This window comes from Papio anubis, chromosome 1, assembly GCF_008728515.1.
Source record: "Papio anubis isolate 15944 chromosome 1, Panubis1.0, whole genome shotgun sequence".
Classification (NCBI taxonomy): Eukaryota; Metazoa; Chordata; class Mammalia; order Primates; family Cercopithecidae; genus Papio; species Papio anubis.
The window spans coordinates 91,619,666-91,632,415 of record NC_044976.1 but is presented as its reverse complement, the minus strand read 5'-3'; the positions used below and the strand labels follow the sequence as shown (position 1 = coordinate 91,632,415).

Genomic DNA, 12,750 nt, shown 5'->3' with positions numbered 1-12,750 from the left:
TTATTAACAAAATCTGTGCAGAGACATTTCGATTTTTTGTTTACCCAGAAATTTTACCTTCTTCTGGTGTAACAGCACCTTCTATATCAGTTAGGATTTGTATTGGCTGCAAGTGACAGCAAATTCAACACAGTAGGAACTTAGGCAAGTTAAAGTTTAATTTTTCCCTTCCATAAATCTAGGCAGTTTAGGGTTGGTATGACAACGGGCAGGCAGACTCAGGAAATGCTGTCTTTATTCTTTTTTTCTTTCTTTCTTTCTTTTTTTTTTTTGAGACAGAATTTTGCTCTGTCACCCAGGCTGGAGTGCAGTGGTGCCATCTTGGTTCACTGCGACCTGTACCTCCCGGGTTCAAGTGATTCTCGTGCTTCAGTCTCACAAGTAGCTGGGATTACAGGTGCCTGCCACCACGCCCAGCTAATTTTTGTGTTTTTAGTAGAGACAGGGTTTCACCATGTTTGGCCAGGCTGGTCTCGAACTCCTGACTTCAAGCGATCCACCCGCCTCAGCCTCCCAAAGTGCTGGGATTACAGATGTGAGCCACTGCACCCGGCCCCAATTTCTTAAAATAAGACAGCAAAGATGTTTGCCACCTGAACTGACTCTACCTTTCATGAAAGATTTCTCTAGCATGTGATGTTGCTTGATAGCATTTTACTCGTAATAGAACTTCTTTCAAAATTGGAGCCAGTCCTCTCAAACCCTGCTGCTCCTTTATCAATGATGTTTATGTAATATCTAAATCCTTTGTTGTCATTTCAACAATGTTCACAGCATCTTCACCAGGAGTAGATTCCATCTTGAGAAACTACTTTCTTTGCTCATCCACAAGAAGCAACTCCTCACTGGTTCAAGTTGGATCATGAGATTGCAGCAATTCAGTCCCATCTTCAGGCTCCACAATTTTTTTTTTGAGATGGAGTTTCACTCTTGTTACCCAGGCTGGAGTGCAATGGCACCATCTTGGCTCACCGCAACCTCCGCCTCCTGGGTTCAAGCAGTTCTCCTACCTCAGCCTCCTGAGTAGCTGGGATCACAGGCATGCACGACCATGCCTGGCTAATTTTGCATTTTTAGTAGAGATGGGGTTTATCCATGTTGGTCAGGCTGGTCTCGAACTCCTGACCTCAAGTGATCCGCCCACCTCTGCCTCCCAAAGTGCTAGGATTACAGTCGTGAGCCACTGTGCCTGGCCTCCACTTCTAATTCTAGTTCTCTTGCTCTTTCCACATCTGCAGTAACTTCCTTCACTGAAGTCTTGAACCCCTCAAAGTCATCTGTGATGGTTGGATCAACTTCTTCCAAACTCCTGTTAATGTTGATATTTTGACCTCCTCCTATGAATAACCAATTTTTTTAAAGGTAGGGTCTCACTACGTTTCCCAGGCTGGAGTACAGTGGCTATTCACAGGCACAGTCATGGCACACTGCAGCCTTGAATTCCTGGCCTAAAGTAATCCTCCTGCCTTAGCCTCCTGAGTAGCTACGTGCATGCCACCGGATCAGACTTATGAAGGTTCCCAATGGCATCTAGAATAGTGAATCCCTCCCAGAAGGAGTTCTATTTACTTTGTCCAAATCTGTCAGAGGAATCGTTATCTATGGCAGCTATTGCCTTATGAAATGTATTTCTTAAATAAGACTGAAAATTTTGAAGTAAATCAAAATTACTTTTTTTTTTTTTTTAGACAGTGTCTCACTCTGTCACCCAGGCTGGAGCGCAGTGGTACAATGTCAGCTTAGTTCAGCCTTGACCTCCCAGGCTCAGGTGATCCTCAGCCTCCCTGGCAGCTGGGACTACAGGTGCACACCACCACCACTCCTGGCTAATTTTTGTACTTTTTGTAGAGATGGGTTTTCGCCATGTTGCCCAGGTTGGTCTCGAACTCCTGGGCTCAAGCAATCTGCCTGCCTTGGCCTTCCAAAGTGCTGGGATTACAGGAGTGAGCCACTGCACCCAGCCCCAAGTTACTTCTTGATGATCCATGGGCTGCAGAATGGATGTTGTAAGCAGGCATGAAAACAACATTCATCTCCTTGTATACCTTCATCAGAAGTCTTGGGAGACCAGGTACATTGTCAAGAGCAGTAATATTTTAAAAATAACATATTTTTCTTAGTAGTAGGTCTCAACAGTGGGCTTAAAATATTTAGTAAACCATGCTGTAATCCTATGTGCTGTCACTCCAGGTTTTGTTGCTCCATTTACAGGGCATAGATAGAGTAGATTTGGCATAATTCTTAATTGCCCTAGAATTTTCAGACTGGTAGATAAGCATTGGCTTCAACTTAAAGTCACCAGCTGCATTAGCCCCTAACAAGACAGCCTGTTTTTTGAAGATTAGAAGTCAGGCATTGATTTCTCTCCATCTATTAAAGTCCTAGGTAACATCTTTCCCAATGTAAGACAGTTCTGCCTACCCTGATAATCTATTGTTGGCCAGCCGTGGTGGCTCATGCCTTTAATCCCATCACTTTGGGAGGCCAAGGCCAACAGATCGCTAGAGTTCAGTTAAGACCAGCCCTGGGTGCGGGGTGGGGGGAGCTGCGTGACCAGCGGCGGGTCACGCGATGCGGCACCCGTCGGGCCTCCCAAGATGGCGGTTTGCATCGAGGTGATCGCCAAGGAGAATTACCCCTTCTACATTCGCAGCACCCCCACGGAGAACGAGCTGAAGTTCCACTGCATGGTGCACACATCTCTGGACGTGGTGGATGAGAAGATCTCCGCAATGGCGAAGGCGCTGGTCGACCAGAGGGAGCTGTACCAGGACCTGCTCTACCCCACGGAGGACTACAAGGTATACGGCTACCTCACCAACTCCAAGGTGAAGTTTGTCATGGTGGTGGATTCCTCCAACACAGCCCTTCGAGACAACGAAATTCGCAGCATGTTCAGGAAGCTACACAACTCCTACATGGACGTGGTGCAACCCCTTCTACAACCCGGGGGACTGCATCCAGTCCAGGGCCTTTGATAACATGGTGACGTCCATTATGATACAGGTGTGCTGAATGAGCTGTGCTGCCGGCCATCGTAGAGGATCCCACGCGCGACCGTGGTAGCCATCGGTCTGTTCTCGTCGCCTCTTCCTGAGTGGGACGCCTGGGGCTTTCAAGGCAGGCAGCTGTGCATGTTCTCTCAACTAAAGGTCTTGTGAGATGAGATTTGGCTTTTTCCTTCCGTTGTCAGCCAGGGATTTAACTAAGAAGAATTCAACTAAGGACTTTCAGGGGTGTGGGCAGAGGTTTGGGATTAGATGGTGCAGGAAGCCTGTCCCCAGTTGTCCCGAAGGGGCAGGGGCAAGGACGCCTGGAGCCAGGAGTTCCTGAGCCTGCAGGACCTGTGACCATGTGGGTCGCCCATTGGCTGAACAGGTGGACTGATCTGGAGGGGGCGGCCTCCTGAGCCCAGAACCAGCCTAGGATCTAGGGGCAAAAGGGGAGCCAGCGTGCCTTCCCACAGGGGAGGGCCCTCCTCTTTCTGGACTTGGCCTCCATTCTTTGCATCTGGCCCAACGTCTAGACTCAGCCCGGCCTGAAAAGAACCCTTGTGAAACCTGGGAAGCCTCGTGGCCCCGTGGCGTTGGCTCAGCTGCAGCCCTCATCCTAAACCCTGGAGCGCAGACTTGAGGCGCCCGTTCCTGCCTGTTGGTGCTGAGGGGGTTAGGTGCTGTGTCGCTTGATGACATGGCTGACTGCCACCCAGGGCAGCAGCCGAGCCCTTAGTGGTGTCAGTGCCGCCGGCATCCTTGGGGTCCAGCAGTCAAGGCTCAGCCAGCTGAGGAGACAACCCCCCCACCCCCCGAGCTGGTTCCAGCACTGGTCCAGGACTGGAGAGTTTCTCAAGGACCTTGAAGACCCCAGGAGCCCCTGCAGCAGGAAAGGCTGTAAGGAGGTCAGCCTGGGGCAGACACAGGGAGGGGAACTTTCTCGATACATATTTATTTGCCTTTTCATCCCATCCAGCAAGCACAGTGTTATTTTTATAAATTATAGAAGAAATCAGCAAGGAGTGTGTGTGAAAACCGCATGCCCCAGGCCTCCCCCGCCCCAGGGTGAATTGGAAGTCCGGGTGTGGGCCGAGGCACACCAGGCAGCTGGTCTGGGTGCACGTGGGCCATAGGCCACCCTCAAAGGGTTAAATCTTTAACAAGAGCCTCATGTTTGTTAGGTGAGTCCCCAGCCCAAGCACCTAGCACCTCCCCACTGCAGCCCAGTGTGAAATCTTTGCCTTTTAGTGGGGATCGCTCCTGCCTGAGTCCTGGCTGTGGTGGGGACTCTGCAAGTTGCTAACTCAGCATCCATTCTCCTTCCTCCCTACTAACAGAACTCCGGTGCCTCTGCACAGTTCTGACAGTGGGCAGATGAGAACCATGTCCTGGCCTCCCTCGCAGCCTGGGGTGTGCAGCTGTGGCACGGAGGTGGGTGGTGCTAGGAGAGACTTGCGGGGAAGCTCCTGTGAAGGGGGCTCAGCTGCCACATGCAGGGCCCTTCCCCTTTGCCTTCTTCCTGTCTGGAACATGGATGTGATGGCTGGTGCTGGGACAGCTGTCCTGAGAGCATGAGGAAAGAGTCACACCCTGAGGACAGTGGAGCTGATGCACAACGCAGGAAGGACCCTGTGCCTTTGCTGACACAGAACGCAGGAAGGACCCTGTGCCTTTGCTGACACAGAACGCAGGAAGGACCCCGGACCTTTGCTAAGGCAGAACGCGGGAAGGACCCTGGGCATTTGCTGAGGTACCGGCCCCGGACTACTTAAGTTCAGCTTTTTTTAAATGTGAGAAAATAAACGCACCCCTCTCTGGTTTAAACCACACACACACACAAAAAAAACCAGCCTGGGCAACATAGTGAAACCCTGTCTCTACAAAAAATGCAAAAATTAGCCAAGCATAATGGCACGGGCCTATAGTCCCAGTTACTCATGAGGCTGAGGTGGGAGGATCACCTGAGCCCAGGAAGTTGAGGCTGCCTTAAGCCATAATTGCATCACTGTACTCCAGTCTGGGCAAGAGAGGGAGACTGTCAAAAAGAATGAGAGAGAGAGAGAGAGAGAGGGAAAGAAAGAAGGGAGGAAGGGAGGGAAGGAAGGAAGGGAGAAAGGGAGGGAGGAAAGAGAAAAATTTGGTCTGGGCACCGTGCCTTATGCCTCTAATTCCAGCACTTTGGGAGACTGAGGCAGGCAGATCACTTGAGGCCAGGAGTTCAAGACCAGCCTGGGCAACATGGCGAAACCCTGTCTCTGTGAAAAATACAAAAATTAGCTGGGTGTGGTGGCTCGAGCCTGTAATTCCAGCTACTCGAGAGGCTAAGGCGAGGAGGATCACTTGAACCCAGGGAGTGGAGGTTTGCACCACTGCACTCCAGCCTGGCAACAAGAGTGAAACTCTGTCTCAAAAAAAAAAAAAAAAAAAAAAGAAAAGAAAAGAAAATCAAATCTGTTGTTTAGTGTAGTCTTAGATCTTTGCTAGATCCTCTAGATAACTTGCTCAGCTTCTACGTCAGTGTTTACGGCTCCACCTTGTGCTTTTACATGATGGAGGTGGCATCTTTAAACCTCACAAACCTCATGAACCAATCTCTGTTAACTTTTCTTCTGGAGCTTTCTCACCTCTCTCAGCCTTCATAGAATGGAAGAGAGTTAGAACCTTGCTCTGGATTAGGCTTTAGCTGATTTAATCTTCCATCCAGACCACTAGAGTTTTCTCCATATCAGCAATAAGACTGTTTTGCTTTCTTACCATTCTTGTGTTCACTGGAGTAGCACTTTTAACTTCCTTCCAGAACTTTTCCTTTGTGTTTACAACTTGGCTAACTGTTTGGTGCAAGAGGCCTCGCTTACAGCCTGCCTATCTCAGCTTTTGACATGACTTTCTCACTAAACTTCATCATTTCTAGCTTTTGATTTAAAGTGAAAGGCCTGCAACTCTTCCTTTCACTTGAACATTTATGGGTCACTCTAGGGTTACTAATTCACCTAATTCCGATATTGCTGTGTCTCAGGGAACAGAGAAGCCCTAAGAAAGGGAGACAGACAGGGGAATGGCCAGTTAGTGGAGCAGTCAGACCACACACAACATTTTTGGATGAAGTTCTCTGTCTTATACGGGTACAGTTCATGGTGTCCCAAAACAATAACAATAGCATTGTAAAAGATCGCTGGTCACCATAACAGATATAATAATAATGAAAAAGCTTGAAATATTGCCAGAATTACCAAAATGTGACCCAGAGACAACAAAGTGAGCACACGCTGTCGGAAGCATTGTGCTGGCGGACTTGCTCAACACAGAGTTGCCACAAACTTTCAATTTGTAAAAATCACAATATCTGCAAAGTGCAATAAAGCAAAGCGTGCCTGTGCCTAATATGTCCCCAGTCATCAATAAAAGAGAACACTTAGGGGCTAGTTTTGGTCCTTGGGCAGCACCTTACAGGGCCAATTTAACTAAAGAATTAACACTACATTCAAAGCAAATCTCATAAGAAGAAATAATAAATGGTTAGTGCACATATAAAAAAGATTCGCACTCTGAATTCTAATTAGGAAAATAATTATTAACACAAAAGGAGGCTGGCTAGGTGTGGTGGCTCACGCCTGTTATCCCAGCACTTAGGGATGCCAAGGTTGGCAGACAGCTTGCGCCAGGGAATTCGAGACCAGTCTGGGCAACATGGTGAAACCCCATCTCTACAAAAAAAATACTAAACAGCCAGGAGTGGTGGCACACACCTGTAGTCCCAGTTGCCCGAAGGGCTAAGGCGGGAAGATCACTTAGCCTAGTAGGTTGAGGCTGCAGTGAGTTGTGATAGAGCCACTGCACTCCAGCCTGGGTGACAGAGTGAGGCCTTGACTCAAAACAAAAACAAAAAACAAAAGGAGGATACATATATTGTAATATATTATTGTGAGAATATAAATTGGTACCAAGTTTGTAGAGAAAAATTTTCTAATATAGGTTGAGCTTCCATAATCTAAAAATTTGAAATCTAAAATGCTCCAAAATTTGAAACATTTCTGCACATTGACATGATGTTTAAAGGTCATTCTCAAAGGAAATGTTGATTGGAGCACTTCGGATTTTGGATTTTCAGATTAGGGATGCTCAACTGATAAATACATGCAAATACTAAACAATCCAAAATCTGAAACACTTCTTGTACCAAGTATTTCACATAAGGGATAGTCTACCTATAACTACCACAATTTAAAATGCATGTATCTTTTGACCAACAATTTTATTTCTAAGAAACAGCACTCTAGAGTTTAAGGAGATACACACAAGAATATTCACTAAAACATGATTTGAACAAGTGAAAATTGGAGTCAATGTAAAATATTTGTTAATAAAAAAAGTTTCAGTAAATTGTGGTACATTCATGTGATGGTACATTTTATAACAATTTTATAAGATCCTTTATAACTATGGCCCTATATTTATTATAAAACTGTTATAAAAAAATAGAACGACCAAGGCGGGCAGATCACCTGAGGTCAGGAGTTCAAGACCAACCTGGCCAACATGGTGAAACCCCATCTCTACTAAAAATACAAAAATGAGCTGGGTGTGGTGACACATGCCTGTAATCTGAGCTACTCAGGAAGCTGAGGCAGGAGGATTGCTTGAATCCGGGAGGGGAGGTTGCAGTGAGCCAAGATCATACCACTGCACTGACAGAGCAAGACTCCATCTCAAAAAAAAAAAAAAAAAAAAAGAATGAATTTAGGTGGTAGCATATAGGTAATATAGTGTAAAATGAAAATAACAAATTATAGAATGAAATATAGCATATAATTTCATTTATTTTCCTTTATTTAAACAACACACATATATAGAATCTGCCAAAATTGGAGGTTCCTCATCTCTCAGAGTAGGACTCTATTTTGATTTTTTAAAGATGTCAGGAGATGAAAATAGAAGGATACATAGAGAGCATTATGAGGGTTTTTGGGGGGGGGCGTTTTTAGTTTAAAATACACACATATACACACACACGTCTATATTTAGTGAGGGTGGGGGTTGTTTTGCAGTTAGACTTGGCACTGTCTTGATACCCACCACACCACCCCTGCCCCTCTGCCTGAAGGTGAGCTTGCTCAGTGATCTGAAGAGGACTGGGCCCCACAGTGAGTTCTGCTCAATAGGCAATGAGCATCAATCAACAGGAGGGACATCTCTACTTCTGCTCAACCTCCGCCAAACTGAGCGAACAAATGTTCCAAAACGAGAAGATGTTCTGATGCTTTCCATTAATTCTCTCAGGGCATAAATTGTGACACCCATGGTGATGGCCAGCTTTGGCCTCTTACCTCATTTGGGACCCTGAAGGACAGGCAGGTTTCTGCCCAGTCTTTTGTAGAAACACAAAAAGCAGCATTGCTCTCTATATGAAGCAGCTTAAAGTAGAGAATTTCCAGAAATTCTCCTTTATTGCACATTATGAGTCCCATCTTCTTGGCAGGACCACATGGATCTTGCTATACCTTGCTGAAGAATAATAGGCAATAGTTACAGCCTGCTCATCTCACCTGCTCTGTGGAAAAACAGAATCATTAAGTAACAATATTAGGGATATCATGCCCCCCCAGGGGATTTCCTTAAAGATACACATAGAGGAAGGTCTAGAAGGAGACACAAGAAACCATCCTTGTGATTACCCAGAAGGAGCAAGAATAGGGAGGATGGGAGTAGGAGGGCCTGCTGTGTGTTTGAATAATTTACAAGTGATTATTACTTTCATAATTAAAACTCTTTTATTTCCAGCTGAGAATTAATGTTATATGCTCACTGTGTATATGTTAGAATGAACCCAAAAATATAATCTAAGGAAAATCTTTGCCCGGCATTTTCCAGCTCACCCCCATGGGGAAGTTGGGTGGCTTTCTATTTAAGTATGCATACTGGTTAGGTGCTTTCCTTTCAGAAGGGACATCAATTCTCAGTTACTTACGCTTTACTACACCTTGGAACTTCCAAACTTCAAGTTCTCAGAAAATATAATCTTGAATTATCTGGTGTTGAATTATTAGCAAATGTTTAGTTGTAAAGATCACGTTGAGGAGAATGGCCTGATAGGAATGGGCTCATTCCATAGTCATCCTAATTTTGTCAGGTTTGGAGATAGATCCTTGGAGAGATTTCTTGGATTACATTGTCTCAATACCCACCTCCCCCATGACTTGGCCCTTTGCTGACCTACATTTAGCATTTTGCCTTGAATCTATACTGAGAGGTGTTTTAAGAAATACATGGCCAGGCATTGTGGCTCACACATGTAATCCCAATACTTTGGGAGTCCGAGGCAGGCAGATCACCTGATGTCAGGAGTTTGAGACCAGCCTGGCCAACATGGCAAAACCCTGTCTCTACTAAGAATACAAAAATTAGTCAGGCGTGGTGGCTCGTGGGAGCCCGGGAGTTCTAGACCAGCCTGGGCAACATGGTGAAACCCCATCTCTATCTGCCTGTAGTCCCAGCTACTGGAGAGGCTGAGGCAGGAGAATCACTTGAACCCAGGAGGCGGAGGTTGCAGTGAGCTGAGATCACGCCACTGCACTCCAGCCTGGGCAACAGAGTGAGACTCTGTCTCAAAATAAAAAAAGAAGAACAAAAAAAAAAAAAAGGAAGAAAGAAAGAAATACATTACATTTACCATTGTAGAAACTGTAGGATAATCGTTGGGAATGATGGAACACACTACCGAGTTGGGCACAGTGGTATGCCCCTGCAATACCTGCTACTTGGCAGGCTGAGGTTGGGGAATTGCTTGAACCCAGGAGTTCAAGTCCAGCCTGGGTAACATAGTGAGACTTTGTCACAAACAAACAAACAAAAAACCACACACTATTCCAAAATATGGCACCTTGGCATACTGAATATTTTAAGCTGAAGGAATTTGAGAAACAACATGTACAGGAAGGATATTCTGGCCTTCCCTTGAAGCAAGTCATAAGATCCTCATGTGAGAGGTGCCCTCCCATACTTGGAGAAAAGGAGCACCCCTATCTCCATGGACACGGGAACACCAAAGGGAATCTGGGAGAACAGGCCATGCCATCTCCCGAGTTTATTACACTTAGCTAGCTCATACTTTTTCATTATCCTATCACATTTATCCATGACGCTCTACTCTTCATCAAATGTAGCATAAAAACTCTCAATTGCTTCTTCAGCTCTTCATTTCCTTATGAAGTCAACTGTATCATGTAAAACTTACATTAAATAAATGTGTGTGCTTTTCTCTTGTTAATCTCTCTCTCATTACACTGGCCCCAGCCAATGAACCTAAGATGGATAGAAGGAAAAGATATTTTTTCTCCCCTACAAGAACATTGTCTACATATCACAATAACACAGGAAAAGCTGGTTTCTTTTTGTGAGTACCTGGTCCTCTTTTATCTTATAGACACTGCGAATATTGTAATCGCTTTGTTTTTCCCTGACCACTGGGAAATTCATTCATTTATTTAAATATTTGTAATTAGTTTCCTATGTACCAGGCATCCAGGTGGGTTCTGCAGATAACAATGATAAACAGAAATGAACATGGCCTGTGTCCTCATAGAGTTTATTATCTAGAAGTGAAGACAGACATTAATCAAATAATCACATGAATATAGTTACAGGTAATTGTCAGTGGTGATGGTTGGACTGCAGAGGGATCAGAACTTTTCTTGGAAGTCAGGGAAGACTTCTCTGAATTGAGATCTGCAGGATAATTAGAAGTTTGGTAGAGGATGGGGAGAGGCAAGAAGCATTTTGGGAAGTGGGAACAGCATGTGCATGAGCCATGTGGCAGGAGGGTGCATAGGCACTGAAGGAACTGAAAGAAGAGCACTGTGGCTAAATGCAGAACATTTGAGGGACAGTAGCATTAGCTGAGGGTGGAGCACAGGTGCCACTGAACCACTGAACTGTTTTAAATGACTAACCACATGAGCTATGATAAATAACTCAACCTTCTGAAGACTGTTTTCTAGGGTGAAAAACTCTGTTCCTTAAGCACACGGTGATGCTGAACTACCTACTGATCTACCATTAAAGCTACAAACAAATGGCCAGGCACAGTGGCTCACGCCTGTAATCCCAGCACTTTGGGAGGCCAAGACGGGCGGACCACGAGGTCAGGAGATCGAGACCATCCTGGCTAACAAGGTGAAACCCTGTATCTATTAAAAATACAAAAATTAGCTGGGCATGGTGGTGGGCGCCTGTAGTACCAGCTACTCTGGAGGCTGAGGCAGGAGAATGGCGTGAACCCGGGAGGCGGAGCTTGCAGTGAGCCAAGATCATGCTACTGCCCTCCAGCCTGGGCATCAGAGCGAGACTCCATCAAAAAAAAAAAAATGCTACAAACAAATTTGAGCTAAACTTTCTCTAGGGAACAGCATACTGGAAATTTCCACTTACTCAGGAGGAAGGCTATAGAAAAGAGGCCTTTGGGGAGTTTTCTAAATCAGTGGGGTGCAGTGGCAGGCCTGTAGTTCCAGCTACTTGGGAGATGGGGACAGGGGACAGGAGGATAGCTTGCATGTAGGGGTTCTGGGATGTAGTGCACTATGGTCACTTGGTGTCCACACTGAGTTCGGCATCAGTATGGTGACCTCCCAGTAGTAGGGGACCACCTGGTTGCCTAAGGAGGAGTGAACTGGCCCAGGTCAGAAACAGAGCAGGTCAAAACTCCCATGCTGATCAGTAGTGGGATTGCACCTGTGAATAGCCACTGCACTCATAGTCAACATAGTCAGAACCTGTCTCCCAGAATAAAATTTAAAAATAAAATAAAAATCAAATTATGGGCTGGGCGTGGTGGCTCGCACCTGTAATCCTAGCACTTTGGAAGGCCCAGGCAGAAGGATCACTCAAGCCCAGTAGTTTGAGGTTGCACTAGCTATGATTGCATCACTGTGCTCCAGCCTGGGCAAAAAAGCAAGACTTCCTCTCTAATTAAAAAAATAGGTCGGGCGCAGTGGCTCACACCTGTAATCCCAGCACTTTGGGAGGCCAAGGCAGATGGATCACGAGGTCAGGAGTTCAAGACCAGCCTGGTCAACATGGTGAAACGCTGTCTCTACTCAAAATACAAAAATTAGCTGGGTGTGGTGGCACGCACCTGTAATCCCAGCTACTCGGGAGGCTGAGAGGCAGGAGGATGGCTTGAACCCAGGAGGCAGAGGTTGTGGTGAGCCGAGATTGCGCCACTGCAGTCCAGCCTGGATGATAGAGCAAGACTCCATCTCAAAACTAAATTAATAAATAAATAAAAATAAATAAAATAATGCACTGTGAAAGAATAGCCTCAGGTGTAAAGGTCCTGTTATTGGTAACCTACAGGGAGCACTGTCCACCCTACCTTTTTAAGGATTTTGTTAACATGCACAGAATACTTACAGACAATACATAAGGCACTTTCAGATATATTATTTTGTTTAATCTGCACAACAAGGTTAGGATATATTTTTTTTTCTATTTTGGAAATGAGAAAACTAAAGCCAGAGAAATTAGGTATGTAACTTATTCAAAGTCATAGAGCCAGAAAATCATATAACTGGGATTCAAATTCAGGTAATCTGGTCCAAATTCATACAAATCACACCAAAGAGGTCTCAACAAGGCTGAATGTGGCCCAGAATTGCCTAAGAGACCTTCAGTTCTTCATTTCAGCCCCAGGGTGGGGAGGCGGGGACTGGATCCACCAATCCTCATTCATGAACCCAAAGTAAAAGAAATCTTATCTTCTAAG

At 45.5% G+C, this 12,750-nt stretch overlaps 1 pseudogene across 1 annotated transcript; it reads left to right on the top strand.

Moving 5' to 3' along the window:
• Positions 1–2,597: 2,597 nt before the first annotated feature.
• LOC108580592 lies at positions 2,598–3,166 on the top strand (annotated as a pseudogene). Its single transcript, XR_001891819.3, has one exon. The product of XR_001891819.3 is annotated as a trafficking protein particle complex subunit 2-like protein (transcript).
• Positions 3,167–12,750: the final 9,584 nt, after the last annotated feature.